The sequence below is a fragment of the Callospermophilus lateralis genome, chromosome 11 (genome assembly GCF_048772815.1).
Source record: "Callospermophilus lateralis isolate mCalLat2 chromosome 11, mCalLat2.hap1, whole genome shotgun sequence".
NCBI classification, from domain to species: domain Eukaryota; kingdom Metazoa; phylum Chordata; class Mammalia; order Rodentia; family Sciuridae; genus Callospermophilus; species Callospermophilus lateralis.
This window is the reverse complement of record NC_135315.1, coordinates 21,294,626-21,309,469: the sequence shown is the minus strand read 5'-3', so window position 1 is coordinate 21,309,469 and position 14,844 is coordinate 21,294,626.

Here is a 14,844-nt window from a genome sequence, read left to right as displayed (position 1 = left end):
TACAAATACAAAACCTTGAACATTTAAAACAGGAAAGAAACATTTGTACATCTAGAGATGCATTTTGGGGAAGCAAATTAAATGAATTTGGATCAGTGGTGAACTAGGTACTTTTGGAGTTGTTGTTTTTTTTTAATTTTAATATTCAATGACTAGATAATGCATTTACAAATTTCAGCCACTGCCTGGCTTTAGGTCTAGTTACTGAGAAAGTTAAAATAAATAGCTTTTTTTTTTTTTTTTTGGTAGCAGGCATGGTGCCCATAAGGTCAGCTCGATGCCACCATTTGACAGACTGCTTCAACCATTCTGAGGCTGTAGCTGCTGCTTCCCAGAATCCCTGATGATTTCCAATTGCAGAGTCTCCCACAGAAGCCCGCTCTTCCTCACAGACCCCCACATCTACAGCACGAGTGTTCCATGTATAGGAAGGGTAGCGACCAGTGTCTTGGGGTAACACTGAATTTCCCAGAGGCTCAAGCTTGTGGGTCCACCTCTAGACACGAGGCAGGAGCTCACCAGTGGGACTCACGAACTACTAGTTGGTGGCACTCACGAACTACTAGTTGGTGGCACTCACGAACTACTAGTTGGTGGCACTCACGAACTACTAGTTGAACAGTTTGCTCATTCTCTCCCTTTCATTCAAGGCCCCTGGCTGAAGTGCTTTGAAGCATTTATATGGCCACCTTGATCAACTTAATTAGAAGAGGTAAGTAAAAAGCAAATATGTCATTAATTCTCGTCTTACTCCTTATTTGAATTGAGATTTGTGTATGATTAAAAGTAAGGAAGTAAACAAACACACACAAAAAAGAAAAAGTGAAAAGAAAAAATGGAAATTTACTCATCTTGTTTAGTGACCATTGATGGTGATGTTCTAAAAGCCAGTCACTTAAAAAAATGTGTTTTGAGAAATCAGTTGCCTTTTTACTTGTTTCTTTTCGTATTGCCTTTCTTCCCAAATAAGGTAAGATCATTTTATTTCTGTCTTATAAATAATATGCTTTCAAATACTCTGTTGCATTCAATTTGATCCCAGTTATAAGCTTTATAAAACTAAAAGTTATATAAAAGTAAAAGCTGAATGATACCATTAAACCTACTTCAGGTATTCTGTTAACAGATATCACTTTGATAACAGATGTCCCAACTAAAATCTGCAGTCAAGAAGAACTTGGTATAAACATAGGAACCATGTTCTTCTTTTACATTATATGTAAAAAAGGAAAGTGGTATTTATTGTTAATTAACGGGGTGGGATGAGGTTGTTTGACTAAAATCACTGGGAAATTGTCTATTTAAAATGACTCAAGATTTGCAGGGAGTTAGTCTCAGCTCAGAGTTTCATATGCTAACACATGTGGTCCAGATATGTAGAAGAACAATTTAAATAAATTGTTAGCGTTATAGTTTGGATCTGGAGGGACCCCCAGAGGCCCATGTGTGGAAGGCTTGGTCTCTAACCTGTGGCGCTATTGGGAGGTGGTGGGAATTTTCGGAGGTGGGGCCTAGTGGAAGAGAGTTAAGAAAAATTGGCAGCTTTGCTTTCTGGCTGCCACCAGTGAGCAGCTCTCTGGGTGCAGTCCTGCTGTGATGTGCTGGGCTGCCATAGGCCCAAAGCAATGGTGCCAACTAACTTTGCACCCCGACCTCTGAGACTGAGCCAAAATACACCTTTCCTCCTATAAGTTGTTTATCTCTTTGTTGGTCACAGTGACAAAGAGCTGACTAACAGCTCTCTGGCTGTAAAGGAAGTTGTTAAACATGATGCTTTCTGTTTTCTCCTTTAGCACCAGTCTTCCTTATGGCTGGACCCAGTAATATTTAAGTCAAAGAGTTCAAATTCCTTTTTTTTTTTTTTTAAAGAAATAACTTTGTGTGTTATCCCACCAGTTTTTGCTTGTATTTATGGGTTCTTAAGGTTTCAAATTTGAACTAAGATCTGATACAATAAGGCCATTACTATGAAGTCATCCAATCTCCTAATTTGTTTGAGTAGAAAAATTCCTATCAGAGAGCTTTTTGTCTTCTTTTACCAGGGCAGGAAAAAGTGACTGAGCTTTTTGCTTTGGTAGATTATTTTCTCTTCTAAAGTGATCACAGGAAATCAAGCTAGTATTTCCTAGTAATTCATTTTTTTTTTGAGTTATGCCTGAGGACTGAGTCTCTACAGACCTCTGTCTGTTGACCCTTGTTCATACACAAAATAATGGATATTCCAATAACCCTGATGTTCCATGCTGTTGGATGGCTGCAGCTGTAAATGAGAACTTTGATTAGAGTCAACTTTCTTGTAGCTAAAAAGAGGTGCATTTTGGGGAGGCTGGGGTTGTGGCTCAACAGTAGAGTGCTCACCTAGCATGTGCCAGGCCCTGGATTTGATCCTCAGCACCACATAGAAATAAAATAAAGATATTGTGTCCAATTACAACTAAAAAAAAATTTAAAAAGAAGTGCATTTTTTGACCTCTGAGATGACTCTGGTGAGGGTGTTAATGACTAATATTCCATTTGGTTTGTGGTTTGGAGTGCTATCTTAAGCTCTATATTTCAGAGGTCTTTCTACGTTCTGTTTTTTTTTCCTTTGTCATGGACAAGCTATTGCAGCTCAGATATGATTGATGTAGAATCTGCAGTCTCTGGAGAGGTTGTCTTCTCCAGATGGTGGGTGGTGTACAGATGAAGGATATTTGACCAGGAGTTATTTTGTTGAAGCTGGGAGGTGGGTACAAGGGGTTTGATGTAGTAAACTTACATTATGGCAGTTTACACAGTTAATATGGCATGTTCAGGTTTGATTTATACTTATTTGGCAATTCTGCCCAGTTGCACTTCAGTGAGTCCATGGATTTGTTATCTCAGTTGCTATGGAATCATCTAAGGGAAAATATAAATATACAGTCATCCATCACTTAATGGCAGAGATATAATGATAAATATGTTATTAGGTGACTTCTTTGTCCAAACATCACAGAGTCTAATTACACAAACCTGGATGGTATACCTAGCACACATCTAGTTATACCTACCACACATCTAGGCTATAGGCTGAATGTGTGTGTGTGTTGTGTATGTGTGTATGTGTGTGTATGTGTGTACATACATAAACTGGTAACATAGTCATTTGCTATCATTGTGAAGTAGTATGTCCTGAATGTACTTGTATGCCTACACTTATATGTGCTTGCTTATACAATCAACCCCTCTGGAGACTTTTGTACAATTGTTGGTGTAGTATATTTGTTTATACCAGCATCACCACAGACAATGCATATTCTATGCATGTTCTATGATGTCACTATGGCTGTGATGACTATGATGTCACTAGGCAGTATGAGCTTTTATCATCATTATAATCTTATGTGCTCACCATCACTTTGTTGACCAAAATGTTGATATGTGGCAGATGATTATGCCCAGAATAAAGGGTTTAAGAAAACTAAAGATAAACTTGAAAGTTGGAGTAATTACTAAGAGATTATAAGATCTGCCAAGCACATATAAAAAATAAGCCAGAAGAAATGAATAATATAATTAGGAGTTTAGTGGCCGGGTCCAGGAACATATGAAGCAAGGCTAAACAGAATCACTGAACTAGATGGCTGTGAGGAAATCCAGGGGATGCAGCCAAGTGATGAAGGGGGTCAGGGGGCATGCAGGCGAGAGCTAAGTGGTCTAAATGTGTTTAGTGAGAGTTCCAGAACAAAGCAGAGAGCATTTGACAAAATAAAAATGAGAACTTTCCAGAGCTGTTTGAAGACACAAAGAGCTCAGAAAGTGCCATCTATGGAAACCTAGAATGAATTTCAGGAAAAATGAGTAAAATCATGACTCCACACATCAGAACAGAAAACCAAATCATTAAGGGAAACGTACAAACAGGTAGAAGAAAGATCACCGACAAAGCCGTAGTGATTAGACTGACAGCTGACTCCTCAAGAGCAACACGGTCACTGGAAATGGACAGCATCTTTAATGTGCTGGGAGAATATAACAGCCATTCTGAAATTTTCTCACTCAGTGACATTGTCTTTGAAGGAGGGTAAAACAGACATTTTCAGGATAACAAAAACTGGGTTTACCATCAGTTTCTAGATTTTCACTAAATATATTCTGGAAGTATATATTTAAGCAGAAGAAAGGTGATTTCAGGTGGAAGTTCTGAGTTGCAAAAAAGAATAATGAATAAGAGTGCTAAGTATGTGATCAAACCCGAGTGAACATTGGTTATAAAGTAATGTAAAGTGGACTTCTCCCTTTCCCTTGGCTTCCCTTCTGCAATTTCTGTTACCTGCAGCCAGACATATTAAATGGAGGATTCCTAGAATTTAATAATAAGTTTTAAATTAACAATTCATAATGTGCCATCATGAGGAGCATGATGAAAGTTCACGCTGTCCCTCTCCATCCTGCCCAGGATGTGAATCATCCCTTTATCCAGAGTATCCCTGTTGTATATGCTACTTGCCCTATAGTTATTAGTAGCCATATCATTTATCAGATCTATTGTGCATTATTGTAGTACTTGTGTTCATCAAATCCTTATTTTACTTAATGATGACCCCAAAATGCAATTATACTGATGCAAAGGAGGCACCAGAGCATACAACTTGGAAGGATAGATGAACTCTAGAACTATGTGGCTATGCTGCAGAGCATATAGGAAAAAAGAAGTTTCTACAGTATAGGGTTCCATACTACCTAAGGTGTTCAGGCATCCACTGGGGGACTTGGAACGTGTCCCCTCCATGGATAATGGGCTACTACTATATACATATCGTGAAGAAAAAAAACCCCTAGAATTAAAATAGATGAGAACCAGAGGAGATTAATGAAGTAAGGTTATTTCAAGGTCCTGCACTGTTCAGGAAAAAGGTAAATATACACATTAGCTTTATACATTGACAAGTTAAGGATGAATATTACATTTTCAATGTATAGTTTTTCTTTTCACACAGTGAGTAATGGCTCCCGTGTTGATCTGAAAATAAACCAAGGGATTAGCACAAAGAGCTCAGAAACTACTGTATATGGAAACTCAATTTCCAACTGGCTGAGTGTTACAAATGAGTTAGCAAAGCAATGGAGTATTTCCATATTTAAAAATGGAATTATATTTCTATCTTAGGCAAATATTTATCTGATACACAAAAATAAACTCCAGGTTCATTAAAGATGTAAATGTGAAAGATAAAAACTATGATGTTTAGAAGGAAATACATGGAATAAAATCTGTAGGAATAGGGCAAAGGAGTGTTTCATAACCAGGATATAAAAAGCATAAACTGTGATGCACAAACTAGATACTGATTGAACAGTTTTGTTCATGAAAAGATTCCATATTTATGACAAAAAAAGCCCCAAACAGGGAGCAGATATTTACAAAATATAATTGGCAAGAAATGGCCTGGTCCACATGTGCCAAGGCTAGGCAGTACCAGCTGTGGTTGTGAGGAATTCTCCCCAACTCATGGCGGCTATATAATTAGGTAGAGTTACTTTGGATAATAGTTTGATATTATCTCATCAAGCAGAAGATGCATATGTCTCTCACTCAGTGATACCATTCCTTGGCATTTATGCCAGAGAAACTCTTGTACATGTTTATCAGAAGATTTTTATGAGAATATTCCTAGGAGCATTGTTCATAGTGGGAGTACATATGCACACACAGGAAACAAAACTGAACAACTCCCAAAGCTAGGTAGGCATCTAAAGGCTTAATTTTTCAGAGCTTTGTCTAAATATTGTGTGAAAGTTTGTAGAATTAAAGCTATGTAGTCAGGCAAGGTAATACAGCTATGTAATACAGGCAAGGTAGTCAATGTGTGCTCTCTTCTATACAATATTCATTCATCTGGACTTTAAAGACATAAAATGGCTATATGATCATTTAAAACCTGGCTTATATCTATTTGCTTTGACTAAGTAAATTATTTATTCCTATGTAAAAACAACAACAACAATAAAAAACCTAAATAACTCAAATGCTCATCAATAGAATGAATAAACACATTAATATATATTCACACAATGGGATACCATGCAGTGGGAAAAAATGAATAAGCTACATTATCAACATGCATGAATCTTCAAAGGCTTAGTGTTGAATTTAAAAAAAGGAACAAAATAATTCATCTGGGACAATTCAACTGATGTCAAGTATATAAACAGGCAAAACTGAGAAATGCATGCATAAAGGATATTCATATAGATAATATGTTAGACTGTAAATGACAGTCACAGGTCCCTCCTTTATCTATATGCATGTGTTCTTGGATTTGAGGGATATCTGGATCATTTCCTGGTATAATAATAACATTTTTAAAAAAGGGGTTACTAAAATTGTGATACTGAAGTGTTTTTATCCCCTGCACATTATCATTTTCAATATAACAGTCTTATAATACAATATACTTGTACCAATTACAAGGTTTGTAAAAAAATACCAACTTATTTTGGCACACTATAAGCTGTGTGGTTCAGGGCTGGGACACAGTTTTAACTGATGAGATGAATATCTTCTTTTGGTCCTGGAATCAGTCTCTGAAACCAAGTGTCTCCAAGTTCGTATTTAATCTCTAAATAGCCCCTTCACCCCTGCAACTAGGCCTGTCTGCGAGTGATTTCACCAGTGTTCAGTGCTAAAGCCAAGAACGTTGCATACTTATATCACCTGATGAAGAGAGAGCACAAGGGAATTCTTCCCATATCAGGAATAACTTGTTGCCAAGGCAAATCCTGACTTCTACCCAGCATCACAGTAAAGTCTGGCAATTTAAGGCAACAGCTTAGCTTCTGTTTCTAACCATGCACAATTTACGTGTTGAGGTCTAGTCTCAAGCGTCTGCCTAACAGGGCAAATCTGTTTCACTTCTGTGCAAAATCGACACTTACACAGTCAGATCCAAGGAGCAGCGCTCCAAGATCGCCCTGGACCTACCGTCACGGTGGCTTTCTCATCCCTCCAGACAGTGAGTTCCAGTAGCACACCGCAGGCGACTCTCTGTTCCATGCTCGCGCATGCGCTGTTCCCTTCTTCTCTGGCTGTCATCTTTTCCGGGAAGCCATTCCTGGGCTCCCACATTCCTTCCCAGGGCAGAGAGGTTTTCTAAGGATGTAAGATGTTCAGTGTCAAAACGGGGTCAAGCCGTACCGATCTCTCCTGTGCACCTCTCTAGGGTCCGGCAGGTATGTGCACACACTTTGGCCCAATTCCTCTGTTTGTGGTAGGGACAGAGGAGGCAAGGCACCGAAGATAGCAGGAAACAGTTTTATTTGGCTGCAGCCAGGTTCAGAGGGCACAGCTTCTGCTGTAATCAATCAATCCCCTGAACCCTGAGTTCAGGGAGTTTCAGAATTTTATACCCAGCATGTAGGAGGAGGGGCTCAGAAGTTCACTTTCTGCTGAAGTGCACATAAAAGCAGTTTTTTGGGGGCTGGGAATATAGCTCAGTTGGTAGAGTGCTCGCCTGGAATGTACAAGGCCTTGGGTTCAGACCCCAGCACCACCAAAAAAAAAAAAAAAAAAAAGTTTCTTTCTTTCACCCTTCTGGGCAAGTTAACCCTTCAGGACAATACCTTCTCCCCTTTCTTTCCTCCCCCTGCCAGCTGTAACCATGGAGCCCAATTGGTAATTTCCCTTATCTTAGAAATGTAGACTTCTCTGTGAAGCTCCAGCTCAAGGCCAGAGTCCTTGTTAAAACATTCCTACAAACTACTATACTGGACACATGTTGGTGAAAAACTAGTAAGGGGTGTCCATCACCTGGAGTACTCTTTTCTTCCCAGCCAAGTAAGACAGGGCAACATGAAAATAGGAAGTTTATCTACATTGAACTCTTTTGCAGAGACTCTTTTGCTGACAGTCCTAAAATCAGCCATGGTGAAGATTTCTGAAGAAGCCCAGTTAAGACTTTTCTGTGGAGAAAGGGGGTGACACTACATGTTGAACGAATGGGCTTGGGGCATGAGGACTCGGATGAGTCAGGAAGATAGACCCCTTGTGTCCTGACTTGGGTGAATGAGTGGGGACCCCCAAGGGCATCCCCTCTTAGGCCTGGGAGAGGGTTTGTGGGGCCATAGTGACTGGGAACATGGTTGTGGGCTTGGCCAGTGTGCAGTGCCTGCATCGGACCTAAGTGAAGAAGATTGCTGGGTATTCTGTTCTGGAGAGGCTGAGGGGACCTAACAAACTATGTAGGAAGGTTTCCTCTAACTTATTGAGTCTCACATTTCTCCCTCCTGTGTTAATTACCACCACAATTTTAGTTCACTTTTATCTTCCAAAAGTCCAGTCAAATCCTGGGAGAAGGTACCATTTGGTACAGACTTCACCGCTGCCTGGGGTTTCTCTCTTTTTCTCCATCATCACATAAAGTTGATCATTTCATTCATTGTGAGAACCTAAAAATGTAGTCTATTTGGTGCTTGGACACAATTTGTGAAGTCTCTAGAAGATATTGCCTAGCTATAGGTTGTAAGATTATTAGTTAAATATTACCTTTGAGCTATTGTGGAGCAGTTCGCTCAGAGAGCACACCAAGTCCCAGTTTTGTCCAAATGGAAGAGTCTTTATTTAGCCAGTCAGCCGGCGACTTCTCTCTAAACAGGACCCGTATCTGTCTCTGCAAGGAACAGCCCTGAGCCTGAGCATTTTAGGATATTTAAAGGCAAAAACCATATCTGGGTTGATGTAGCTACAAGCAAGCAGGTACAGAAGCTGAACTGGGCAGTGAGCAAGACAATGCAGTGGGTACATTGGTTATTTCCCAAGGGACTTTCCAGGTAGGCATAGCAGCAAGCAAGCAGAAGGGATGTGGATCAAAATGACCCTACTTCAGAACAAGTTAGAGAATGGTTACTAACATCTAGACAGTCAATCTCTGCCAAGGTACATTGCCCAAGAAAAATGGAAACCGATGAGAACAATTTTACATTGTATAAGAATTGCTATTTTGTGTTGCCAAGGATGCTATGTTAGGTAACTATTAATGGGTACAGAGGCGGGGCTTTCCCATGGGAGAAGCATTTTTTACATGACATGAGTCTCAGGGTAAAATGGAATCTGTTTGTTCATTGCCCATATAGTCTGGCCCATAAAATAAGTGACAACCACCAAATAACATTGAACTTTTTGGGATGGCATTTGAAGGGAAAAAATGGTCAATGATTCAATTCTATGTACTAATATGTTATTTGAACAACCCAAACTGATTATTTTTGAAAACGAGTAAGCAAGTGGCAATTACTGTGTACTTTTGTTTTTAATCGTGCTTATTTTTAACACAAAGAACTTTATTGGTTCTCATATCTGGAAAGGACCTTGAAAACCTCACAGGCCATCCTTCTCGTTTTGTAAATGAGAAGGCTGAGGCATTCAGGGGTTAATGACTTGCCTGTGGCAACAGTACAAATATAGAAAGTTGAGAATAAGCAATATCTTTGCTCTCTAAATTGATTTCCACTGTTTGTTTGACCCAGGAAAACTCTTGCAAACACCACTCAATGTAGAAGCAAAATTGACATCAATTAAATTACTGCTTAGTAGGCTAATATAAGGTATATACTGCATGTATTCTATTTCCATCTCTTTGGACGTCTTCCTTGATTTACTCCTAATAGCACAAAATTGAAATGAAAGCTGTAAGATGTGCAGTGATCATGGACCCAGAATCCTCCCAGAGCAAGGTACAATGTATTTAAATACATCAAAGGAGATGAAGACATGTATTATTAATTAGTTTTTCAGAACACACATGGCAGATGTGTTTGCATTTCGCTTGGTGGGATGCCATGTCATTACTTTTTAATGTACACACGTGGAAGTAAAAAAAATTATACATAGCACCATATTGAGTAGAAGAAGCCCATATTGGAAATTTGTTGCAAAGTATAGGATGGAGGTTGAAATAAAAAAGAGAGATAGGGAGAGGGAGAGGGACAGAGAAAGAGAATGATACGGTCTTCCTAGAAGTTGTAAACAGGTTTTAGGAAAACTGCCCATAAAAATCAATATCAGGGGCTGGGGTTTTGGCTCAGTGGAAGAGCACTCACCTAGCATGTGCAAGGTACTGGGTTTGATCCTCAACACCACATAAAAATAAATAAATAAAATAAAGGTGTACAACTAAAACTAGAAAATAAATATTTAAAAAAAATCAGTACTAATCCAGATGCTGTGGCTCACGCCTGTAATCCAGCAACTCTGGAGGCTGGGGCAGGAGGATCATGAGTTCAAAGCCAGCTTCAACAATAGCAAGGTTCTATGCAACTCAATGAGACCCTGTCTCTAAATAAAATACAAAATAGAGCTGGGGATGTGGCTCAGTGGTCAAGTGTCCCTAAGTTCAATCCCTGTACCAAAAAAAAAAAAAAAAAAAAAAAAGATCAATACTAGGGTTCGAATGTGACTTGTCTCCTGTGAAACTCAGGTTAAACTTAATCCCATTATGAGATATTAAGAGATAGGACCAAGGAGGACCTTTAAGAGGTCATTAGAACTCTGCACTTATGATCGGTTAATCCATTCACTCAGTTTATGGATTAGTGAGTTAATGAGTTATCTGCAGAGAGGTCTGCTATAAAAGCTAGTTTGACTAGGTCTCCCACACTCCCTCTCACTGTGTGATATATCCTGTGCACCAGGGGACTCTGCTAGCAGGAACGACATCATCAGATGTGATCTCTCAACCTTGAACCAGACCCATGAACCAATATAAACCTCTTTTCTTTATGACTTATCCAGTCTGTGGTGTTATGTTACTAGCAACAGAAAACAGACTAAGACAGTCAATATCTTCTGGACCATGCATTTGGTAAAACATGAAAGAACTTTCTGACAATTGGTTTTTAAAAACAGAAAAACAGAAAAATAATTTTTTTTTTTCAACAAGCATTTGCTGAGTGCTTCCTGGGTGGTCTGAGTCTGGAGGAGATTGTGGTCCAGCGGAGGAAATACTGATGTGGGCATTTTTAACAGGAGGAGGCAAGAGTCCTGAGAAAGTACTGCTGAAAATCAGAGGAGGAAGTGGGGCCTTTCAGCTGAAGAAATCAGGGCAGGCTTTGTGGAGGGCGAGCATGAAATAGGAATAGGATTTGAAATCCCGGAGAGTCTGGGGACAATTAGGGCACTTATTCACCCTAGACCTTGACTGACTGTCAAGAATGGAAGGGCCAGCATGTGCAAAGGCTTGGGGGCAGGGAAATGAGCAGAGGCGGACCAGAGAGGAAATGATGAGTAGAGAGGGGATGAAATGAGGTAAGAAGTGGTCTTCATTAAATCTCTTAACATTCTAACAATAACAACTTTATTATTATTATTATCTATTTAACAGGGACTGAACCCAGGGGTGCTTAACCACTGAGCCACATCCCCAGACCTTTTTTTACTTTTTATTATGAGTCAGGGCCTTGCTAAATTGCTGAGGCTGGCTTTGGACTTAGGGAACCTCCTGGGCCACTGGGATTACAGGTGTGCACCCCTGCGCCTGGCCCAACAACCTCACTTTAATGGGAATGGCTAAGAACAACGAGGAAGTGTGGGATGTGGGAGCAGACAGAACATGGAGACGGAGTCACCCTAAAGATGAAGAGTCGATGAGTCCCAAGGTCTGCAGGCTCTGGGGCCCAGTTATGTGCTCGCTGTACACTTGGAAAGCTAGCCTAGAATGTGAGCGATCCTTTCACGATCCTGCTCCAGCATCAGAGGGGAGGGAGGAACAGCTCCATTGTGAGCAGCCTCTGAATTAAATTTAGAAAAGCAAAGGCTGAGAACTGGAACCACAGGGTTCCCTCATGACAACAGCCCTTGCTGACTACACAATTTTTGTGATTGGGGGTTTTAGTCCCAGGATGTGCTTCCCAGCCTGCTAAACCAAGGACTTTACGCCTTCTTGGGGACTCACTAGGTGTCAGAGGGGGCTTGGTTTATGAATTCTGTTTTCTAGAATGAGTTGCTTCTATTCGTCTCTCGAGATGTAACTAACATTTTCAATGCCTCATTGCTTGGTGTTTTCCATTTTTTTCTAAGCAATGAAAAGAAAGGAAAGCCTGGGGCAGTTTCTTTGTGTTAGACGCATATGTTGAAGGATATTCAATAATTGCAGCCCAGAGCAAAATAGAGCAGGATTTTATGGCCAAGTCTTACATTGATAGAGTGGGCAGGCTGGTAGCCATGTTCCCTTTTCTCAAACAAATGCATCCCTGTGAAATGAACTGTCAGAAGAACCACAGGTTTAGGAAGCCTGGAGTAACTGAGGAGTAATACATGGGTCCCGAGGAGCTGATGCTAATGTTGACACATGATGTTTCTGGGCAATTTGATCCATGCCAATAACTGAGTTTGTTTCCTGCTGCAGGATTCATTTTGCTCCTAAGTCATTTGAAGCTTTATTAGAGATTTACCTGGTGGCCTTTTAAAAGCACAGCATTTACTGTCATATGTGATTGGCCACCATTTATGCTTATCGAACATTAGTAGGACACTGGACCAGAATGTTTTAAAACTCAACAATAGCTTCTTTATGTCTAATTCAGGTCCTTCTTTCTCTCTCCTCTTTATACTGACATAGTGCCTTCGCAATGTCAAAACTGAAAAACTATATGACAAACCTGACCTAAGATACAATCATCGATTCATCTAAGAGTAAAAATAGAAACCAGTTATTTTGGCCTGTCAGGCTCTTGTATTAAAATGACAGTTCTTCATCTGTTTTGCTGTAATGATTATGCCCCTTTTGTCTCTGTCATCTTGCATCTGAGTCACCCAGAAATTTTATCCAACATTTTTAATGCAGAACATTGCATGCAGCCTCTTTTTAGAACTCCAATAAAATCCTTCAAAGATCTTGCTTTTAGCAATTCTATCAAAATGGACTTAGCAACTAGTTTGAGTATTATTGTTAAGCTTGGTGTTTTAAAATCGCACTTCAATATTTATACCCAGAGGTGATAATCCCCAGAGTAAAAGCGCTGCCGTTGAAATCTTCCATTTGGGATGAATCTGCTCTTTTGATGAAGAAGAATGGGCTGATTACAAAAACAATGCTTTAAACCTGAGCCCGATGCAGAAATTTTAAATCTGTCTTTCAAAAATTATTTCACACTTACAGCTTCGGCATAAAAAAAAATCGTTGGCAATTTCTTCTGAATGACTCTTCCATTTTCTTTGTAAGTGTATTTTCCCAGAGTATTGCTTAGATATGACCCATGTTATACTGAAATGCAGTGTGCACATGGGTGCACATCTATGTGTATACACGTGTTCTGGCAGAAAGGATATGCCAGATGATGTGTTCCTTGATTTGGAGAAAAAAGGTTGATGGCTTACCTTTTCTATTTTCTAATTTATTGAGAAATATATGCATTTTTAAAAATAGAAGAAGAAAAAGAAGAGCTCTGTCTTGGTGCAAATATTCACTCACTGTTCAAAATGGCCCCACTTCCTTTTGGCCTCTCTGCTGCACTGATGATTCTGAGCACCATGCTCCATTGTAGACATCGCAGATTGAAACACAGACCTTGGAGATGTGCATTTTAATCTGCCTATGCCACTTGCTTGCTGTGTGAACTTAGACAGGGATCTTAACCTCTTTGAGTCTCACTTTTCCCACATGTCAGGTGGAGGATGGTGAGAAGAGCCAGCATAGTAGTGTTATAAGGATGAAATGAAATGCCATCTTTGAAATGATATGACATGACATTTGATCCATAGGAAGCACCCAGTGAGTTGTAGCCACTCATAGCAGCTGTGATCACAGGGGAAGTGTGGCAATTATAAACTTGGTGGTGACAAGAAAAGGGCTACTAACATTTACCATTCAACATATATCAGGCTGGTAGCATTGTCATGGGTATGGGTGGAATTCATGTAGCTATGTTAGATAAACTGGAGGACAGCCTGTTGAGGGCAAACATAACTGAGCCAAAGTGATTACTTTGAAGTGTATATATCAAGTGACCCAAAAGTACTGCCAGTGGGAGGAGCTATGGATGATTGACACAGAGCACTTAGATGGTGGACTGTGCTGAGCACTGAGGACAGAAAGATGCACAGACAAGCTCCTGTCTCAAAGTCTGCCAGCTTCTGTGTGAGTGTAAGTGTGAGTGTGTGAGAGTGTGTGTGCATGAAGGTGTGAGTGAGGTTGGGAGGAGAGAACTTGAGAAGGAAACTTGGTGTAGTGAGACCTTGAGAGATGAACTCAGCTATCAGATTGTCCCTCCCTTGGTGACATCTAGGGCTGGTCCTGTATTCCCACCACATGGAGTTTATAATCCAATGAAGATGGATAAGCAGAGCTCAGATCCCCTTCCAGAACTTTGTCCAACAGTGAGCCCCACAGGGAAATTGAAGTATCCTACCAAGACATGTAAAAAAAGTAAAAAGAAACAGATGGAACTCATTTTAATAATGTACACATTTTCACCATATATATATGTATATACATATATATTTATTTTTTTAACCCAAAACATAGTCAATATAAAATTCTTTCTCCCCCCACTGTGGTGCTGGAGATTGAACTCAGTGCCTTGTGCATGTGAGGCAAGCACTCTACCAACTGAGCTATATCCCGGGCCCTATATAAAATTCTTAATGAGATATTTTATTTGATTTTGGACCAAATCTTCAAAATGGGATGTGTCCTCTGCACTCACAGCACATGTCTAATTTGGCAATTCTAAGGGTGGTGCTTGGCCTCACAAAATGGATATGCTCTGGCCCCCATCTGCACCTTCCAAACCAGGAGGATTGAACAGGATCCATGGTGACTCATCCGCCATGCTGTCTGATGACTTTAAAAGCTTGCCATTTGAGGAGATGACACACCCTCCCCTCTA